Raw genomic sequence first — 5,182 nt, forward strand, 5'->3', positions numbered from 1 at the left:
TTAAATTCTTTTTTTTTTTTTTTTTTTTTTTTTTTTTTTTTTTGCCTTTGTGGCTATTGGCTATTTTGAGGAAATCCTCTTCAATCTGTCCAATTTAGTTTAGTTCTTTTTTTTTTTGAAATATATTTCTAGTTCTTTCCTATTTGCTCTCTCAACTGTCCTATTTCATACAATTATATATATATATATACATATATATTAAAAAGCTGTCCTATTTTACAATCTTTTAAACCCTTTTAGCTAGTTTCTACTTTCTAATATGAAGCCCAACATTTCTTCTTGCCATAACTAATGCAGGCAATTATCACTATAAATGTGATCTCGTCTAAACGACCATGATTTATTTTTCCTTTCATAAGCCGGCAGGTCAAATGGGCTGGTCCGCATAAATTTCACGTAAAATTAGTTTAACTCAAACCACCGAGTCAGGTTGTGCCAATGTTCTTGCTCCGAAATTATTTTTTATTTTTTAATTTTATCTTACAAACGCTCAGGCGGATGTTGGCACACGGAGCTTTTGGGGCAGATTAGACTGACCTTCTTCTCTTCAAGGTCGGACCAATGTGATTAAAAAGAGCGAGTCATTTAAAAAAAAAAAAAAAAAAAAAAAAAAGCGAGTTGGAATGGATCAGTTTGACCTAATATCTCCTTTTTGAGCCGCGGATCAAACTGGGTGTCACGAACTTGCATCTCTCTAAAGAAAAATAAAAGCTTGAAATGATGGTCTTATCAGATTGACCCTTAGCGGCAATATAAAAGTTAATCTGGTGGTGTATCATTTCATTAGTAGGAGTTAAGAAAGATTTGTTGATTTTGAGTTGAGATGTGATTTTATGTAAAAAAATTTAATTATAGTAAAAAATAAATTTAATTTTTTATGAGAATTTTTAACTATAATAAAATTAAAATTAAAAATTTAAATCGGTAAAATGAACTTAATGATTATACATCATGTGCATACACATCCCATCTATTTTCCCCTCAACCCACCCTATGATCTCGGTAATTTTTAACTAATTTCTCATCAATTCACCCGATTAACGCCAAAATCATCTCAACACAAAAAAGCAGCCCTTCTTGCCCCTTGGTGCACGTGTTCCTTGGTGATGTCACGTGGAAGATGCAGTGTGATGGCAAAGTTAGAGCGTGACAAATGGACTTTGTCTTAGCCCCTTTATTTTCTTTTTTCATGGAAATGGAACTTTGGCACAGCCTTTTATCCACAAAAAAAAAAAAAAAAAGAAGATAATCTGTCCTGACTATAATTTTTGACAAAACCACACCGAACCCATGTGCATGATGCCCATCAGGGATCACTGGTGTGGGCCCCACATTGCCCATATTCATACATTCAAGTAATTAGCAATCATGCAATCACCACTGTTGTTCTGTATGCATTGGCAACATCCTATTGTCCAATTAATTGTTGGCCACAATGCATTCCACTAAAGCGTCTAGGATTGTATTATTATGAAATTTTGGCATAATATCATTTGTACACGGAATGTTCTGATTTTTACTTTGTTACTATTACTATTATTTTATTAGAAATGTTTAGGATGTACTCCTTGAAATAATTAAACATATTATTTCTTTAAAAAAACTGACAATTTTCTGTCCTAACTCTAATTTAACGATTAAAATTTAAAATTTACATAAATATTACCTTCACATTTGGGTGATGTGAAATATCACAAGAATAGTAACAGGAGCCGGTGAAATTAATATAATTTCGAGGTTTTCAATAAAATGAACTGAAATTTTTCACTGCAAAAAAAAAAAAAGAGAAAAAAGAGATTATCATGTGCTAGCTACGAGATTATAATTATTATCATGTGTAGAAGTTCATCGTGAATTTCAAAGTCAATAATTCAAAAACAGGCGTAACCTAAAAAAAAAAAAAAGTAGATAGTACTTATAATAGACTTAGGACAAAACCCCTTTTTTAACAGAACTTTTAAAGTATTCAACAAAAAAGAAAAAAAATAATAATAACTTTTAAAGTAAAATAAAAGGCAGTGGCCGTACATGAAAATTGAAATTGATAATAGTCACATTGACAATTTTAGGAGATGTTTGGAATGGAAATTCGTGTCATGATTTAAATTATAATTTGTGACTCAGTATAATATTTTATTTCATAAAAAACACACGTAAAATGAGAATGATTATGAATTATGATTATAAATCTATGAACCAAACGTCCCCTTAATTGCAGTTAGGAGTTAGACATTCATGTCACTCATTTTTGTATCAATTAGCATATGCTTGAAATTGGTAACTATTATCTAATCTAAAGCTGAAAAGCAGGAAATTTGATGACTTTTTTTTCATCAAAATAATGATTGCTAATTATTAAAATTTAGTGGACGTTTGATTCATGAATTTAAAACCATAATTCAGAATTATTTTTAATTTAAGTATATTTTTTATTAAAAAAAATACTGTAGCGAATCACGAATTATGATTTAAATTTTGACACGAATCTTCATATTAAACTACCCCTTAGGCACCACTGGAACGAATAGTAAAACAGTGACTCGCATTAGGAGCTTTCCTTCATACCATTATAAGAATTGAGGACTAAGGATATTAAAAATGATCTAAGTTTTAAAAAAAAATGTTTCAGTTAACTCATTGCACATGAATATATAGTTGCAGTGGATAGGAAATATTCGACAAAATTCTATGACCAATCAAGAACCAAATGAATATTTTCCTGATTCCAAAATTTTCAATAATTTAACAACATGACTTGAATTGAGACATGTCTTGAAAGATTGAAAATCACGAGGTGCCATGCAATAATAGTCCATGTATGATGTAATCATGTCCTTTTAGGGACAAGGTGAGGACGCTTCATTGAAGAAGCTGGCGGGTTAAAATTATAAATATGTCTTTCTTTATTGAGATATTTTTTGATAGTTAACATGTTGATAGGTTAAATTTTTTATCTGTTAAATTTATATAAAATCACGTAAAAGTGAAAAAATATGCATATTTAACGGTTAAAAAATATAACTTAACGGTACATCAGACGTAGTAAAAAATCTTTATTATTTATTACTTAATTAAAAAAAAAAATTTTTTTTGATACGTCAATATATCAGTATGTTAAGTTTTTTATCTGTTAAATTTGTATAAAATTATATAAAAATTAAAAAGTACGCAGATCATCAATTGAAAAATATGATCTACATATACGCTAAACATACAAGAGAATCATCCGCTTGGTAAAGAGATTCGTTTCCTGATTCGAATCATAATTCGTTGTTCGCTACAGTATTTTCTCTCACAAAAAAATGCATGTAAATTGAAAATAGTTCTAATCACATAGTTCTAATTCATGAACCAAACGGGTTAAAATTAGAAAAAAAAAATTAAAACATTTACGCTAAATAAACACGCTCTCTAAAAATGTTGAATACACTAATGATTGATGAAAATGTAAAATCGCATTCTCCTCTTCCAAGGCAGGAAAAAAAAAAAAAAAAGAAAGCAAGGGCATATACGGTAATAAACCCACAAAGTTCCGCAAGTGAAGCAAGCTTATTTTTATAAAATTTAAAGAGATTTTATTATAGGCTTGAAAAATAAACTGCTAGTAAGTTTTTGTTTTAAGCAATTATATTTGTATCAAATTTTGTTTGTTTTACATTTTTTTAATGTATTTTAACTAAATTTATTGGTCAAAATCTTCTATTATTAGTAGAAATGGATACCATAAAAAATCCTTTAAGATTCGATCAAAATTACTTAAAAATAAAAATATAGAAATTTTATTAGTAGGATTAGTTCTCCCTGGTTATAATAAAAAAAAATTAGAGATTTTCTCTAGTATGGTCTCCTTATATCGGTAAGTTTTTAACCATTAAATCTGATTAAAATCACATCAGATTAAATAAGTATGTATAATAGATAATTTCTTATACAAATTTAACAATTAAAAGTATAATTTTATCAATAGTTCATATAAAAGAAAACTCTTAAAAAATTATTTTTGACCCTTAAAACATATAAAGAGTAAAGACTAATAACATGTGATATAAATAAGGAATTCGACGCTTGTAAAAATTACATATGTTTATTTTACAACTTAAGTTAAGAATTTAGTTGTGTATATGATATAAAAATATTATAGTAAAAATGTTGAATTTAATTTTTTGTGACTATAACTGTAGAACTTAAATTGTGACTTGAGTTGTGAAAAGAACAAGAGTATTATGAGTTTTTCTTTTTCTCATTATTAAAATGAGAGGTTATTTATTACGTTTGGCGTATAGATAAATCAAAATTTTTTAATTAAATATACTTATTTTTTAATTTTTAAGTAATTTTATACAAATTTAAAGGACATAAAATTTAATCTACTAATATATTATCACTTTTCTAATTAAATATGTTTATTTTTTAATTTTTAAGTAATTTTATATAAATTTAATGAACATAAAATTTGATCTATTAATATATTAGCGTATGGGAGAAGTCTCAGGAGATTAAGACAGAATAAATACAGGTTTTTGGCGGGTTTCTGAAGTTGATATCTGAGCTACAACAATAAGCTCCATTTCACGTCATTAATGGCGTCGTCTCATATACTTTCTAATTACGCCATTTTAATCTTATAATCTTCCCTTAATCCCAACAACCAATACCCACTTCCCAGTCCCACAGAAAGCCTCAAATCTCTCTCTCTCTCTCTCTCTCTCTCTCTCTCTCTCTCTAAGTCTCTCTCCCTCTCTGCTGAGTATCAGAAGAAGTCAGAGCCTTCCCAGTAAAGATACCCTGCTCTTCCTTCCATCTCAAGCACCTGCAGATCCGCAACTAGGTACCAACTCACACTTTACACATTTCCCATTATTATTATTATTATTATTATTATTATTATTATTATTATTTTACTCAACAAACATTACCTCACCAACGTCATTCAGTGGAATTTACTATTTTTCTTTTTAATTTCTATTTTTTTTTCCGAGCATTCGACGACTTTTACCACTGCCCAGTACTATTCCCTCCATGGCATTTTCATGCGCTGTTTCTATTTTGGCGTTTCTTTCAATTTCTAGCTTCGTATTCGACTTTATTGTCTACACATCTGGGCGTTTCTTTTTCTCCCTTCCCGTCAAATCTGGGTTTTGACGTTTTCTCGAAATCAAAACAGTGTTTTTTTTTCCTTTCA

Source organism: Morus notabilis, unplaced genomic scaffold, assembly GCF_000414095.1.
Source record: "Morus notabilis unplaced genomic scaffold, ASM41409v2 Scaffold206, whole genome shotgun sequence".
NCBI lineage: Eukaryota > Viridiplantae > Streptophyta > Magnoliopsida > Rosales > Moraceae > Morus > Morus notabilis.